This window comes from Lathyrus oleraceus, chromosome 4 (assembly GCF_024323335.1).
Source record: "Lathyrus oleraceus cultivar Zhongwan6 chromosome 4, CAAS_Psat_ZW6_1.0, whole genome shotgun sequence".
Lineage (NCBI taxonomy): Eukaryota > Viridiplantae > Streptophyta > Magnoliopsida > Fabales > Fabaceae > Lathyrus > Lathyrus oleraceus.
In genome coordinates, this window is record NC_066582.1 from 314,202,624 (window position 1) to 314,221,161 (window position 18,538).

The window sequence follows — 18,538 nt, forward strand, 5'->3', positions numbered from 1 at the left end:
GATTGCCCATTTGACTGCCATGATGGAGTCATTCCTAGCTGCTCAGAGCCAGTCTTCTCTAACACCTGCAACTCCTCATATTCAGAGGACTGTCATTTCCGAGGTAGCTACCTCTACCATTCATGCAACTGCTGCTCATTTTACACCCAACATGCCTGCCAGATTCCCGTGGGGAATGCCGCCGAACTTTGTGCCTGAAGGCTTTGCGCCTACCTTTGCTTCCATGCCGACATCTAGCCCGGTCATGTCTGTGTTGCCGCAAATTGTGCATACCCTGCCTCGTGTAGAAGATACCATCTATCATTCTGAGTCGTCTGAGGGCCCTGATATGTATGAGAAGATGGATGAGATGAAGGATCAATTCCTTGAGCTGCGTAAGGAGTTGAAAACTTTGAGGGGAAAGGACTTGTTTGGGAAGAGTGCTTCGGAACTGTGTTTGGTTCCAAATGTGAAGATTCTGGTGAAATTCAAAGTGTATGACTTTGAGAAATACAAAGGGAATACCTGTCCACTCAGTCATTTGGTGATGTACGCCCGAAAGATGTCTACTCAAACCGATAATGATCAGCTTTTGATCCATTATTTTCAAGACAGTCTGACCGGTGCCGCTCTGAGGTGGTACATGGGATTGGATAGTGCAAGCATCCTCACATTCAATGATTTGGGCGAGGCATTTGTGAAGCAGTATAAGTATAATGTTGATATGGCTCCCGATAAAGACCAGTTGAGGTCATTATCTCAAAAATATAAGGAGACATTCAAGGAGTATGCCCAACGGTGGAGAGAGCTTGCTACTTAGATTACCCCTCCTTTGGAAGAAAAGGAGATGACCAAGATTTGTCTTAAGACCCTAAGCTCATTTTACTTTGAATGGATGATTTGTTCCCCTAGTGACTTTACCGAAATGGTAAACATGGGGATGAGGCTCGAAGAAGGTGTCCGAGAAGGACGGTTGTCTAGAGAGGAGGCATCATCCAGCAAGAGGTATGGCAATAGTTTTAGCAAGAGGAAGGAGAGTGAAATTAATGCAATTTCAGTTGGGAGGAAAAGGAGGCCTCACGTAAGAAGAAATCAATCACCTCGTCAACATCATCATCAAGTATCATCAGTCATTCCAGTATTTTCAGCAAATCAGTCAACACCAATCCAACAACAACAACGTCAACAACAACAACCACCGCAACGAATAAACACCTACAACAACAACAATACCAACAATTATCAACAACAAATTTTTGAGAGGAAGAAGGTCCCTTTTGACCCAATTTCGATGACATATGTAGAATTATATCCCTCTTTGGTTCTCAAGAACCAGTTACAACCAAGAAATCCTCCATAAATTCCCGAACCACTTCCTTGGTGGTACAAACCAGAACTCCACATTGCTTTTCATCAAGGAGCTCCCGGACACGATATTGAGAATTGCTACCCCATAAAGTATGAAGTTCAGAAGCTGGTAAAGAGTGGAATGATGTCCTTTAAGTATCGTGCGCCAATTGTTAAAGCTAACCCACTACCTGACCATGGGAATTCATCTGTTAATATGGTGGACGGTTGTCCAGGGGAGTTCAAGGTATTCGTTGTACGCTTCATAAGAAGGTCCTTGGTGACGATGTACAAGGATATTTGCTTGGTGAGTGATTGTGAGAATGACCATGAAGGTTGTGCTATATGTAGTGTCAATCCTAGAGGTTGTATGGTTGTAAAGAGGGACATCTAGAGGTTGATGGATGAAGGTTTGATTTAGATTGTACAGTCCCGCCACATAGATGACGATGTCAATGTAATAGTACCAGTCTTCAAAACTCCTGAGAGAGTGGTTATTCAATATGATAGCAGCAATAGTAACAGCATCAGAAAAAGATCGGTATCGTCGTTGGTTATACGGTTGGCGGGTCCTATCCCGTATGCATCCGATAAATCTGTCTTGTATCAGTACAATGCAACTATGTTGAAAGATGGTAAAGAGGTTCCATTACCTATAACTAGTTCTGTTGTAAGCATTGCTGATGTTACTAAGGTGACCCATAGTGGTCGTGTGTTTGGGCCGGTGTTCCCAAAGAATGTAGAAGATTCGACGATGTTCCCAAAGAATGTAGAAGATTCGACTGTCAGTAAGAAGGTGGATGTGCCTGTAGTAGAATCTGTTAATGCTCCAAAGTGCCAGTCTGGTGAATCCAGCGGTTTGAAGCCTAATGATGATGACGAGGTACTCAGGCTAATTAAGAAAAGTAAATTCAACATAGTGGAGCAATTTCTCCAAATCCCCTCAAAATTTCAGTACTGTCTCTGTTGATGAATTAAGAAGCGCACAGAGAAGAACTGCAAAGAGTTCGTGAGCAAGCTTATGTGGAACATGATGTCACGGTGGATCAATTCGATCATATTATGGCTAACATCACTTCCTGCAACAACCTCAGCTTTTGTGACGAAGAACTCCCTGAAGAGGGTAGGAATCATAACCTGGCTTTGCATATCTCCATGAACTGCAAAGATGACGCTCTATCGAATGTGTTGGTAGACATCAGATCTTCTTTGAATGTACTCCCAAAGTCAACATTGTCGAAGTTGTCATACCAAGGAGTGCCTATGAGATATAGCGGCGTAATCGTCAAAGCTTTCGACGGTTCGCGCATAACTGTGATTGGAGCAGTGGACCTTCTAGTGAAGATAGGTCTGAGTTACTTCTAGATTACTTTTCAAGTAATGGATATCCACCCGGCCCATAGTTGTTTATTGGGAAGGCCATGGATCCACGAGGCGGGATTTGTTACTTCAACGTTACATCAAAAGCTCAAGTTTGTCAAGAATGGGAAGCTAGTTATTGTTGGCGGGGAGAAGGCATTGTTGGTCAGCCACCTGTCATATTTCTCTTATGTTGAAGCTGAGGATGAGATTGGAACTCCATTCTAAGCCTTACCTAATGCTATTGAAAAGAGAGTTGGGGCACCCATGTCCTCAGTTAAAGATGCATTGAAGATTGTTGAAGACGATTAGTCTGATCAGTGGGGCCGGATGGTAGAGGTCTCCGACAACAAGAGTAGAGCCGGTTTGGGTTTCCAACAAGGTTCGTCAGCAGACAGATCTGAAGATGTACAACTCAGCTTCCATAGTGGAGGGTTCATTCATGGCAATGAATAACACTTAGATGCTATGCTAGAGGATGATGATGGTGATGATGAAGACTGAACCAATTTTGTGACGCATGGAAAAGCTTGCAACAATTGGACCGTTGTTGATATTCCTGTTATTATGCATCGATGTAAGTAATTGCTTTTATTTGTTTTTGAAAATCCTTCTCCTATGCCTAAGGGAGAAGTGAACATTGTTGGGCATTTTCAATTCGATCATTAAAAAAATATAATTCTATTCATCCACATCTATGATGTTTTGTTTTTACTTTTTGCTTTATTCTGAAAATGGTAATCACAAAAAACATAAATAAATAATATAATTGTCCATCTGCATAATATTTGGTCACAAATTCACTTCTCCAAAATCAAATATCAAATCATTATGCAGCTTGGTTTCTAACCCCATTAAATACAATGATCCTTCTCTTTCTCCGAATTTTGAATTCCCCGTGTTTGAGGCTGAGGAGGAAAGTGATGAAGGAGTAAGTGATGAATTGTATCGTCTTCTTGAGCATGAAGGAAAAGCCATTCAGCCATTCGAAGAGCAGATTGAGCTAGTCAACTTGGGTTCTGAGGATGATGTGAAGGAAGTCAAGATTGGATCTCGACTGTGTCTTGAAGTGAAGAAGGGGTTGATTGATCTTCTTCGAGAGTATTCAGATGTGTTTGCTTGGTCCTATCAAGACATGGCTTGGATTCTGAGATTGTGGAGCATAGATTGCCGTTGAAGTCAGAATGCCCGTTGTTGTACCCCAAAATTTCCCTTCCCTTTTCTCACCTATTAGTCCAATCACTTGATCAGAAGATCTCTTGCATACATTCATAATTCACCCACATGCATCATTCCTAATGGATTTAGAAGAAACTTGGGCTTACAAAGCTAGGGCTTGTGTGGATATCAAATCTCAAGGACCATGTCACCAGCATGGGGAGGTTAACATACTGGAAGGGTGATAGTTGTAACTTATGGCTTGATTCAAGAGAGTTGCTTGAGGGGTAAACCTCAGGGAAACCCTAACTTGGGAGATGGTGAATCAGATAAACTTGGTGGCCTAACTGTGCATCCATGACCCCTCAATCTTCACCTTTTATCAATATGTTTGGCCTAACCCTACTTTGGTCTCCTATGGGCATGGGTCTTGGCTTAAAGCCATGATATTGCTTGTGTGATTGTTTGATACACCTTTGGTCTTGGTCATCCAAACCACCAGTCTTCTTGTGTCATAAGCCATTGCTAATCATGCCACTTGATTCATGGATGTCATATCAAACCCTAACCTATAGGTCTCATCTCAGGGCCTTGTTAACATATGTTGTCAGTCAAGCCATGTTCTTTGTCATAGTCAGGCATTCAAGTCATAAAAAAACGTGTTGTAGAACCAAGTTCAAATCATTTTAAAGCCATTTGAATCCATTTCACATCATTCTAAACCATCATACATGATTCTACACAATAAAATACAAAATTTGACATTTTTGACCAATTGTTGACTTTGGTCAACAGTTGACTTTTTGGTCAACTTTGACCAAAGTCAACCCAAAACCCTAATGCCCTAAATTTTCACCCTAATCATCAATCCATTGTCCATTTACAAGAAAAACACCAAAAAAAATGAATTTTGACAAATTGTTGACTTTGGTCAACGATTGACTTTTTGGTCAACTTTGACCAAAGTCAACCCTAGATCCTTGGTTATCCCTAATCACTAAATGACTAGTCCTAACTCTCATTCTATCCTTCATGTCCATGTTATCTTTGGTTTAACCACTTGAACTTGATTTCTTCACTTTAATGCCAATAGGCTTGGTCATGCCTTGAACATTTGGAGATTTTGCTTTGCCAATTAACTTCCATCCTGCTGCATCTGCCCTGCTATACCAACCTGCTGCATTGCCAAACCTGCACAGACCAAAGTCATAACCAACATAAAAGCCAAGCCATGAAGTGTTGCTAACATGCCATGAACTAGAGCCATGAGTTGTTGTCAATATCAAAGCCAAAACCTGATGTGAACATGAACCAGCAGGACTTAATGCAAGGACACAACCATGAAGCATGCCAAGCCATAGGTTGAACCATCTATGCATTACACATGATGCAAACCAGAGCCATTGCCACAAACAAGATACCACAATCACAGGATCATATGTTGCACTTACAATGGTTATTTGGACAAGACAATTCACTTGAACTTGGCAGTGAATTCACTTTGGCAAGCGTTCTAGAATTGTGGTCTTACAACAACCATCAGCGTGTACACTGTCACACTAGAGATGTCCAATAGGAGGGTTATGACCATATTGCTTTTGCCATTTTTCACTTGATGACAATGGTGAGCCTGCTGCAGTTTCCAGCTTGGCTTGGCCTTACATGCATCACATCAAACTAGTTATGCAAAACCATCTTAAGGAATCAACAATTGATACCCCTTGACCCTACAACCAAACCAATTCAGTGCATTGGTTCCATCTTTCCAGCAAAACCATTGCAAAGTGAAGCATGAACCAAGCCAATGCCTTCTGTAGCATCACCAGTAACCATGTCCTACAACATCCCCAGGCAACAATACAATCAACATATTTAACATTGCAAACATTCTACACTAACGTGCATCGGCCTGCACAATAGAGTTACAACAACAACCTACAGACCACAACATATATACACCTATCCATCATAAATCCTGCCAAAAATCATTGGTTCACACACTAAACAACAATATTCTGCAACAAGGTAAAACTGATGTCAAGTTGCTGCCAAACCTGTCAAGCCAATAGACCAATGCAACTGAATCAATTTGGCTGCAACAAAGGTAAGCAAATGGCCTGCAAGGAATTTCATACCAATCCATTACTTTGTTGCAACATGAATCCAACCTCAAAACCTACAATGCACACAGTTATTGGATCAAATCCTGCAAGAGGACTTCAACACCAGTTGTATGGCCACTGGAAAGTTTCCTGATTCATCACCATCCAACCTGACCATAAAAATCACCAAAGCAACAACCTGTACAAACATCCAAGCACTCATCAACATTTATAACTGCTTCACAAATCAGTAGAATAACTTACCATCAATGGAAAGAGCATAACCCACCTCAGTTCATGCCCCTATTCCCAACCTACACCAAAACCTCAATAGGTTCAACTAGCCACATTAATCCAAGGCAGTGCAAAGGGAAGCAAAACAAAACAGGTGTGTGCAAACAGTGGAAATATAAACATGTTGGAGCTTGTGAGGCATTGGCAAAACATAACACAACATTTCCTAGTTCAAATCACAGTCAAATAGGCATTCAAGAGAATCTATGCAGTAGGTCATGACTGAAGCTGCAAGGCCAAATCCACTTAAGTGGTAACCTGCAATAGCCAGTTTTCAAATTCAACCATTTCCAACTAACATAACTATCCCTAACTAACTGAGTCATTCCCAACTAAGTGAGTTTGCTATCAACTCAGTGAGTCATCCTTAACTAACTCCTAACCACACTTAACTAATTCCTAACCTCACTCCAAAGCTAACAAGTTCCAAGCCTAGCCTCTATTTAAGAAACTCATCACTCACATTTTGAGGACCCTACAATTTTTGCTTGAACTTGAACTCTCTCTCTCTCTCTCTCTCTCTCTCTTTTTCAATCTCTTCCCTCACCCTCACCAGAGCTCTATTTCTCTCTTAAAAAATCCATTGAAGCTTCACATTGAAGCTTCAATCTCGCTTGAGCTAAGCCACACTATTCTTAATTTCCATTGTTCTAAGCCAGAGAAATAAGAAAGAGACGAAGAAAGGAGAATAAGAAGAAGGAATCAAGGTCAGAAAACTCACCGATGAATTATTCTAATCGTCTTCTCCTGTATGTAATTTCAGCTTCAGTTGAGTTTTCTCGATTTGAGCTCACCAATAGGTAGTATTTAGAATGGAGAGTGGAAGCCCTATGTCTGTGACGTTGGATTCGCACCGTACACCGTTTAATTTAGCTTACAGAGATTAGGTTTCTTCCCTTTAGATGTGAGATTTGGCTAGCGCAAGGAGCGTCTCCCTAATTCACATCCATTTTAGTACTCAGCATGGCTTGTTGTTTCAATTGAGGTAGAGTTTGAGGCCTTAAGCTGACAGCGACACCGGTGACGACCGCCAGTGCAATGAATCAAGATGGAGGCGGTGAGTTAGGCGCGTATTTTGAAATTGAGTTTAAAATCTATTGACTTGTACAAGTCAACAGGGATGAGTGTTTGGGCTCAATCATTGAGGCCCATGGAAATTTGCTCTTTACACACCGTTTCATTGATACACCCCAGCGTTTACAAAGAAAACTGAAAATGGGCTTCACCAATCCCATTAGTGCTCTTGCTAACTCACCATGTACATTCAGTTTACACCCCCCTGTTTGGAGTCTTGAGACACTGATTGGGCTCTAGAAGCCCATTTTCACTTACACTGCGTGTACCCCCAAGTCGCTGGCGTTAGACCCTTCCTTTGAGGCCCAGATTCATCCCATTTTCTGAAATCTTGGGCCTGGATTCCTATACACACCACCTTTTTTTTATAAATTAACTTGCTGTACAAAAACAACATTGGGCTCACTTTACAACCCATTAATCATAACTCAGTCTAAACCACCCTTGCCATTTCACACCTCCCGATTTTATTGTTCTTTAATTTCTTTTATTTTTTTTTTATAATTTAAATAGGTTAATTAGCAATATGTTTAGATCAACTAGGACATAAATTGATAATTAGAATTTAGATCTTGATTTTAGGATTTAATTAGCATATTAGGATTTAATTAGGATTTTTATTAGAATTAATTAGGACTTTTAAATAGAAATTTAATTAGGAATAATTAGGATTTTGGTTGAATTTAGAACTACATCATTTTACAACATTAGGATAGAATCAGTTTAGGTCATGAATAAAATTAGTCATAAAATTGCAATTGACCATTTTGCCCTTATGGACTTACTTTGACATTTTTGTGTTAGAATTGCATGATCCCTTTAATTCTAGAACACAATCACTTCCTTATAATTTTAGAACTTCTAACTTATAACTTTTAATCAATTTCTAATGCATGATCCCTTAGGGTAGTTTCTAATAATTACTAACTTTAGTTAGATCCAAACATAGTCCCCTAAAAACAAAACAAAACCCATGATTAAATTGATCAAAAACAATTTTGATTAATTATATCCTTTGAACTTGTATAATCCCACAGTCGAAATCGAGTGACCAAAAGACCCTTGGTCACTTAATAGACTTTTCTTCCAAGATGTGGAGTTCAAGGCCTCAAGACAAGATCTAAAATCAAGGCATCCTCAGTCACACCAAGCAGCGGATTATACAAGACAAATCAAAGGTCAACACTTGGTAAACACGATTCAATTTGTACGAAACGATCCTTGAGTAGTAAGGAATGATGAGATGGAGTCTCTCCTATCCTTTTCTAGAGCGACTTTGCGTATGGGGCGTATGCCCCAAATATTCAAAGCGTTTGCCCTTATTCATAGAAGTATCATGTGAAAAGAGCCTTAAGTAATAGGGAATGACGAGACGGAGTCTCTCCCATCCTCGTATAGAGCGACTTTGCGTATGGGGCGTATGCCCCAAATATTTAAAGCGTTCGCCCTTATTCATAGACATTAGTGTGATTTCTATAAATCGACTGTCAAGTCTCTTATCACTTCACTCTTCATTCCATTCTAATCATTCCAATCTCAACCATCCATTTCTTCTTGCCTCAAATAAATTTCTGTTCAACCCTAGTGGGCTGAACTACGAAAGCTCTGACTTTCTCATTGCACAATGAGAATACGTAGGTAGGAGATCCCGGTTTCTTCGCGAGCTACCCTATTTATCAATCATTCATTCAATCTATACCATCTTTTTGAGATCAATAATACTTCTCCTTGGACTCCTTGTCCATCCTTTTAGGACGTCCTAATGATAATCCACCTCTTCAATCAAGAGTTATTGGGGAAAACAACCCCAAACACTTAAATCAGTCTTTCTCTTTGGCTTTACCTTATAGTGGCGGCCTGCTAGTCCACGTATTAGTAAATGCCTACCGTGCTCTTCGATTAAGAGTCTATCCTTCTCTTGGATCCAAGCTACTATCCTGATTTAATCTCGAATTGTTGATTCCCCAGCAAGTGACACACTATTCTTTGCACTCCAGTATTGCAATCATTCCTTGACTTAGTGTTTGTCTTGTGAGTCCCCGTTGCTTAGACAAACATCTCTCTCTCTCTCTCTCTCTCTCTCTCTCTCTCTATTCTCGTAGTTCCGAACTACGATTGCTCTGACTTTCTCATTGCCCGATGAGAATACGTAGGCACGAGGATGCAGATCCTTGGCAACTTCTAATTATTCCTCCTTCGCCTCAGGGCATCATCCATATCTTTCACGATTCATTACCTACCTTCGACCATAAATCGTTCACCCAGTGACATACTGTCTCTTTGACATCGAAATACACCTTCTTTGGAATTCCATATACATCCTTTTAGAACACCTGATGTAGTCCGCATTTCTACCTAGAGTTGTTTAGGCAAACAACCCCAAACACTTAATTCCTTCCTTTTTAGCCAAAACCCTATAGTGGCGGCCTGCTAGTCCTGTATCAGTTAACGATGTTTCCCTCTATGGTAGAAACCCCATTTCTCTTATGGATTCCAATACACTTTCACCTTTCGATTTCAAATAATACTTATTCAGTCACTCATCACCAAATACTCTATTCTATGACTTCGGTCACTTCATTCCGTCCATCTCCATGATACATTCATAGTCTACCTTCTTTCACTCCATGTGATATACCTATTCTTTGAGTCAAATACACTATCTTTGCATTCCTTCTTGTGTCACCTTGTGAACCAAGAGATGTTTGGGACTGTGCCCAACCACCTATTTCTTCGTCTTTTCGGCTTTATCTTATAGTGGCGGCCTGCTAGTCCACGTATTGGTAATAGCCACCTTACTCTTGGGTTCACGTTTTCACCCTCTTTTGGAGCTCGAATCACACTATTATTTGGTTCATATCATACCTTCTATCACAATCCTTTTCATCTTCCACCACTAGTTCCTTGAATTACGAAGCTCTGAATTCCTTATTGCACTATGATGATACGTAGGCATGAGGGCGCCAATCCTCACCGAGCACTCTATCTATTTCCTTTCGTTTCCCTTTCTTTTGTGAGTAATATTAGATATCACACCTATTCAAGCGAGAACAATCAAAACGGTTCCCATGGAGTACCATGGATGTTAGGGGTGCTAATACCTTCCCTTTGCATAACCGACTTCCTTACTCAGTATATCTCTTCCCATGGGTTTCATCGATGTTTTACCTTACCTTTGGGGATAAATAAAGTTCGATGGCAACTCTGTTGTACGTTCGAGCGTGCGATACGTTCGGGTATATTTCCGCTAGCTTCAGTTGGCGACTCTGCTGGGGATTCTTCGCTACTTGGAGTACTTCCTAGTCGCTAAAAGGAGTCGAGCCTAGTTTAGGTTGTTTTCTCGCTAGTTTCTAGGTGTTCGTCTTTATGCCTTACTCGCTCTACATTATTTGCTATTTACTTTATTATTGCATTCTGGCATCCTGGATATCTGTATATGCTGTTGTTTGGGTTGGGCTGGTGATACATGAGAGAGAAGCTCTATACCCGAGCTTGAGTATGCACACAGGATAGTAACGTGACTAGAGTCGTGTTTGACCTCCATGGCGGTATTCCCAAATTATGGTTGACACGAGACGTCACACCTAGAGTAGATCCTTTTGGGAGCATCATTGTCTGACGAGTCATTCGTCCAAGACAATGGTATCTCAAATTGGGTCGTTGACTCTAGGGACCTTTTAGGACCGCCCTTTGAGGATAGTACACATTTGTGAGGGGAATATGGGTTTTTTGCAGGAAACCAAGACTCTTCATACCCGTGTTCTTGTGTATATGTCAAACCTTTGAACCTGCAACAAGCAGATTATGCAATTTATCTAGAGCATGCCAGAATTCTGACTATATGATACCCTGCCATCATTGCATCGCATACCATCATTACATCATTACATTAACCATTACATGTTACATTTGAATTTTTCAGGGACCTACTGTGCCAGTTGCTATTGTCACTGAAGCCATGGATAAGACCGACTGAAGAAAAACCTATCAATACAAATTGAGAGGCTCCAAGGTCGATGAGTTAAGAAGGCTCAGTGAGTTCCTTACTGAAGATTACCGAGTATCCTTCAAACAAGCCTATGGCAACCTATTGGGGGTCTTGTCTACCAAGGAGGATTCAGGGTTGATGTTCACGTTCGCACAGTTTTATGACCCCACCATACACTGCTTCGCATTCCAAGACTTTCTTCTAGCTTCCACACTAGATGAGTTCTCCCATTTACTACAGTTACCGGTCAAAAACCAAGCTCCCTACATGATTGAGGAGGACTTCCCAGATTTCGCAAATATAGCTCAAGCCTTGTGCATGAAGAAGGATCTAGTCGAGTCCACTCTCCAAATCAAGGGTAACACACAGGGCCTACCATCCAAATTCCTATTCGAGAATGCCACTATGTTTGCTAACAGTGGAAGCTGGGACGCATTTTACGCCAGCTTCGCATTACTCATCTATGGATTGGTGCTATTCCTGAATGTTGAAGGCTTCGTTGACAAGATCGCCATCACCATATTCATCTCCTAGAACCCAGTTCCTACCTTACTAGCTGATGTATTCTTCTCATTCTATTGGAGAAATATGAAGAAAGGGGGGACCATCAATTGTTGTATTCCTTTGCTTCAGAAATGTATTGTGTCCCACCTCCCAAAGAAAGGGCCGTTTGTTGATAATGTGGGTGATCTGAAATGGTCACAAAGGCTGATGTCATTAGATGCTGAGGACGTCTTCTGGTTTAGTATCGATTACTTGAGAGTGGAGCTAATATTCCGATGTGGGGAGTTCCCAAATGTTCCTCTCATCAGCATAAAAGGGGGTTTGATCAACTATAATCCCGTTCTCTTATTACGTCAGTTGCGATATACGCTCAAAGAGAAACCCGAAGACCGTCTGTTAGAGGAACTACTATTAGTCGAGGGGGTTGATAGTCTAGAGTTGAGGAAGAAAGTGCGTAGAGCATGGGGTAAAATACAACGAGTGGGGAAGAAAGAGCTAGGCAAACAACTATGTACCGTGACTACTTCCTATGCTGATTGGGTGAAAGCAATGGCCAAAATGAACAAACTGCCATACCCGTGGGAACCTTCCTTGTGTATCAAAACCACCAAACCACCTGCCACCGTCATTGCTGAAGTAGATCGACTTAAAGAAACTATCAAGAAGATGGAAAAAGAGAATGTCGGTCTCCGTTCTAGCCTGATAAAAGTCACCTCAGAAAAGAACACCATGAAAGCCAGTCTCAGTCAAAAGAGGGAAAGGTTCAACAAAGTAGATACTGATATCTAGATTGAGCAAAATAAAAGGAGAAAAGTGAGAGACACTCTGAAAGGGTCTTTTAAGACCATTGCAAACAAGAAGAAGGAGCTAGCATAAGCCCAATATCGAGCCTGCAAGCGAGAGATTGACTACCAAGGCCAAATCAAAACTCTACAAAACCTATTGGAGAAATCTCAGAAGGAGTTGAAGGACGAGCAAGCCTGCGCCAAGAAGCTGGAAGTAACCCTCGCACAACTCCAGAGTGACATAGACAAAAGGTTTGAAGAGATACGATTTTTGAATCACCAGGCCCATCGGAACTTGGAAGAAAGGAACCAACTGTAAGAGGAAGCTACCCAATGGGAGATTCAGATTCGTCACTTGCAAGTTCTCCTAGACCAGAAAGAAGAATTTATGCAGGATATCCTGAGCGGACCGAGTCTTTCCTTGCTGCACAACCTCATTAAGGATGCTCAGTATTGGATCGACAGACATGCCCACTTAGCCGAATTTGCTAATCAGTCACTCGAGGACCTTCCTAGATTGTTGAAGGAAGCCTATGCTGACATGTTTCCTCACAACACCCCGAGGGCTGTTTTCCATTTTGTATCCGTATATAGGGTTCTCATGGAAAGGATCAAGCCTGATCTCCATGCTAGTTCATCAAAATGATCTCGAGTTGTAATAATTTGTATTGTTTTACTTTCAAATAAATAAAAGAGATTTTGTTGAAATGCTTCTGTTGTCTTATCCCTGCTCGCTGTATGACTATGTATGCACACTAGCACACTGACACCCTAGAATTAATATTTTTTTACTTGTTAACATGGATTTATTACATTCATAGGATAAATCCTCCAGAAAACAAAATGCTTACACTTGCCGTTTTTCCGCAGCAACAACGACGACTCATCATTAGTACTACACACGTTCCAACAAGTCAAGAATCATGGCCGAATAAGAAGCTGACAATGCTGCTATTCACGAATCCCTCAACCAGGTGCAAGGTGAAATGAATCTGTTCAGAGGGAACATGGAGACTATCCTTGAGATTCTCCAATCTCGGAGGAACCCTGCCTCTGCTGCTTCCAACGCCACCCATGTTGTTGGGTGACCATTCCTGATGCTGCTGCTGGCACTACTGTCTACTCCCGCAGAAACTATGGTGCCCAACCCTGGGAACTGTCAGACGGTCCCCATGGACGCTGCTAGGCTTGCCGCTGCCTACCCGTGGGGAATGTCCCCATATCTAGCTGCTAGTCTCGCCAGTGGGGGAGCTTTCTTCCCTCACCCAACTCTCTCTGCCACTGCCACTGCTGGAAATACTGGTTTCCCGTGGGCTCTCCCCACTCTCCAAACTACTCCGGTCGATGTTGTTGATCCGGACAACAACCAGGGTCAGGTTCCTAACGACCTCCCTAATGATGAAGAGGACTACCGAGGCTCGCGCCTCCACTTCCAGCTTCCCAATCAGACTGCTCAAGTTGCAAGCACCGGTCAGGTCCCGGTTTTTCCCTTTGGTTACCCTGGGGCAACCTCCATGCCCATGTTGACATACCCTGCATCCCAGAATGTGCAAAAAGGGGCACCTCAGGTCCCTAATGCTCAGGCTGGAATGCAATATCCTCAGCCTACTCATGCTGCTCAGACTGTGACACCGAGTTTCTCCTACCCGCCTTAGATGTGGTTCACCCCGAACATGCTTGCACGGATCGCTCCAAAAGCTTCTCGACCGGCCAATGAGGTCGCTCCTCCCACTGTTGATCCGGTCAGACCTGCGGATTACCAGATCTTGGACGATAGAATAAGGGTTATTAAGGGCTTCTCTTCCTTTGGCATAGATGGTCGAGACCTCTGTTTGGTCCCGAATGTGGTGCTTCCTCAAAAATTCAAGGTTCCTGACCTTCCAAAGTACAAGGGCCTCACACATTGATAATGACAACCTCTTGATCCATTGCTTCCAAGATAGCCTGACGGGGGCCTCCTTGGATTGGTACATGAGTCTAGAGTGTTCAAAGATCCGGTCTTGGAGGGACCTCTCTGAGGCATTCTTGAAACAAGATAAGTTCAACCTTGACATGGCTCCGACAAGGCTTCAGTTATAGAATCAATCGCAAATATCTAATGAAAACTTCAAGGAATATGCTCAACATTGGCGCGAAATGGCATCTAAGGTTCGACCAGCATTATCAAACAACGAATTATTGGACATCTTCATGGGTACGCTGCAAGGGCTGTATTTTGAAAAGATGATTGGCAGTTCATCGACAAATTTTGCTAACATGGTAACCATTGGAGAACATGTTGAGAGGGGGATGAAATCAGAAAAATCACTAACACGACCGCACAACCGACAACCAACAAGAGATCACATGGGGGCTTCACTAAAAAGAAGGAGGGGGAAGAAAACGCTGTAACGGCAAGGGCTCACCCCCGATATCAATTTCCGACGGCCCCAATGCCATATTACCCGTATCCATATGTCACTGCAGCTCAACACCAGCAATCGCCTTTCCAGTATCAACCGCAAAAAGGCAATCAACAATCAACGCCCACTCAGAAAAATCCAAATCAACAATATAATCGTGATAACAGAGGCAAAAATCGAGGTCAGAGCAATTGAAACAGTTTTGGGAACCGACCCCAAGTTGACAAGATGCCGGTGTCATACTCTGAGTTGGTACCCTATCTGATTCATGTATGGGCGATCATACCAAAAGAATTGCCCATGGTCACTCCTCCATTCCACGCCAAGCACGCTTCTAATGCTTCGTGTGTATATCATGCTGGATTCATAGGGCATTCTACAGAAAATTGTTGGGCACTTAAATACAAAATTCAAGACTTAATCAACCAAGACATCCTGACCTTCTCCGAAGAAAAACCGAATGTAAAGACAAATCCTTTGCCAAATCATAGCGGCGCATCGGCCAACGCCGTGATTGAAGAGGAAAATACCAAAGTCATACTGAGGGTTGAAGAGGTGAAGACTCCGATGTCTGTTATGTTACAAAAGCTTGAACAACTTGGGTTGCTAGAAGGGGTACATGATAATTGCTCCGTGTGCGAATCTACTCCGAATGATTGCAAGTAGTTGAAAAGGTGTGTGCAAGAACTAATGGATCAATGGTTAATGCAATTCTCCAAATCTCAAGCGGCAGAAGAGGTGGCAGTAATTGAACCAATAAGAATTGTATACAGGAAAAAGAAGGTTGAAACTCCCCCTAGGAGGATTCAAGCGATTCACTTCCGTGTTCCAACTCTGTTTCCGTATCAGAATACTAAGGCAGTGCCTTGGAATTATGAGACCACAATGTATTTGAGAGGAAAAGAAATCCGCATTCCTGACACAAAAATCGTCAACATTGCTAGAACAGGAGGCATGACTCGAAGCGGCCGTGTATTTGCTCCTAAATACACTCATAGGGTGTTTCCAGCACCCACAGTTATCCCGCCAGAGGAAAAGGTCATTCATGCTCTGACTCCGTAGGCAGGGGCAACTGTACTCGTCACTCCGATCGTGACGACTGCTCCGATGTTGACGAAGGTTATTGACAATAATAAAGCTGTCGAGGCCGAAGCATCCAAGGGTAAAGAGCCGATGGTTGAGAAAGAACAATTTGAAGATCACAAGAAGAGTATCACCTTTGAGGAAAGTCAGGAATTCCTCAAACTGATCAAGAAAAGTGACTTCAAGATTATTGACCAGTTGAATCAAACGCCCTCCAAAATATCAATTTTGTATTTGTTGTAGAGTTATGAGGCTCATCGCAAAGCATTGCTGAAAGTTCTAAATACCACTCACGTGATGCAAGATATCACAGTCGATCAATTCGACGACGTGATTACCAATATCACCGCCAGTAGGTATCTGGGATTTAATGAAGCAACGCTACCTCCTGAGGGAAATGCCCACAACAAAGCACTACATATTTCGGTCACATGTACTGACTCACTCTTATCCTGAGTCCTTGTTGATACTAGATCTTCGCTTAATGTACTTCCGAAGTCTACATTAAGCCAATTACAGTTTAAGGGGCCCGAGATGAGGACCAATGCCTTTATTGTTAGAGCTTTCGACGGTTCCCGAAGGCAGGTAATTGGGGAGGTCGACTTGCCTATTTGTGTTGGACCCCACCAATTCAACATCACATTCTTAGTCATGGATATCAACCCAACCTACAGTTGTCTGTTGGGTAGACCATGGATTCATGCCGCAGGGGCAGTCACTTCTACATTGCACCAGAGACTGAAATACTTGATAGATGAAAAACTGGTAGTCGTGTGTGGGGAAGAAGATTTGTTGGTCAGTGAAGTCTCCTCCTTCAGAAATGTTGAAACAGATGAGGGGATCGTCGAAGTTCTGCTCCACTATCTAGAATTTGAAGATGTCAGTTCCTCCATGGCCAACAGTAATCAATCATCCGCTACCATCCTATCCTCAGCAAAGAGTGCCAAGTAGACGTTGCAGAAAGGCCCGCTTCTTGGTTGGGGTAAATTCGTCCATGTGGCAGAAAAGCGCGACAGGTTTGGTATCGGTTATCACCCGACATCATGCCACGTGAGTCCAAAGAAAAAGCAATTCAACCCGGTCAAGTTCAACAGCACCGGCTATCAAAACGAGCATACTGTGGAAGTTATTGGAGAGTCCAGTGGTATCAAGCCAGGGGCATCCAATCTTGTTCACAGATGTCCTCCAGGATTCAAGCCTCCCAATTGGACAGCCACCGTGATTCCTATGGTGTACTCGGAAAAAACTTAATGCATTTTGTTTTCTCCATCCCTCGTCCTCGCCCGAGACGAGAGGATAGCTTGTAAGGGCCCCCATGTTTAAAAGTATTATGTGAATAAATAAAAAGTACTTTTTTGCATGCAAAACTTTTGTTCCCTTTTCCTTCAGTTATTTTCATTTTTCACTAAAAACAACGAAATGGCAAAAGATTTATTTTTTTCCCTTTCCCACTTTTCTAAAAAAAAAGCATACTAAAATAAGCTCATCATATGGAGAGCAAATAAAACCATTGATTACGACATGGCTAAAATCAACTATGAATTAGGACTTCCAATCAACCGAGCTGAAGACGACAATGAGGAAGATTATGAATTACCGACTGAACTAGCACGGCTCCTTGAGCACAAAGAGAAAGAGATTCAGCCATACAAAGAACCAGTGGATGTCATTAACTTGGGTTCTGAAATCGACAAAAAAGAAGTAAAAGTTGGGGCATTTCTTGCCGAGCATGTACACTTCGAGTTGGTAGAGTTGTTACGTGAATATTTGGACGTCTTCGCTTGGTCGTATCAAGATATGCTAGGGTTAGACACCAACATTGTTGAACATCACTTACCACTCAAGCCTGAATGTCCTCCAGTCAAGCAGAAGCTCAGAAGGACCAGACCCGATATGGCACTCAAGATCAAGGAAGAGGTTAAGAAGCAGCTAGACGCTGGCTTCTTAGCCATTTCTAAGTATCCGCAGTGGGTTGCTAATATCATTCCAGTTCCAAAGAAGGATGGTAAAGTCAGAATGTGTGTAGACTATCGAGACCTCAATAGAGCAAGCCCAAAGGATGACTTCCATTTGCCTTATATTGACGTTTTGGTCGACAACACAACTCAATTCTCCGTCATTTATTTCATGGATGGGTTCTCCGGGTACAATCAGATAAAGATGTCACCAGAAGATATTGAGAAGACAACTTTTATCACACATTGGCGAACTTACTGCTACAAATTCATGCCATTCGGCTTGAAGAACACAGGGGAAACATATCAGCGTGCCATGGTAACACTCATTCATGACATGATTCATGAAGCGACATGATTGCCAAATCCAGAACTGAGGAAAACCATCTGTTTAACCTGAGAAAGTTGTTTGTCAGACTCCAAAAGTTTAAACTGCGGCTGAATCCAGCTAAATGTACTTTTGGGGTCCGATCCGGTAAACTCTTGGGTTTCATAGTCAGTCAGAAGG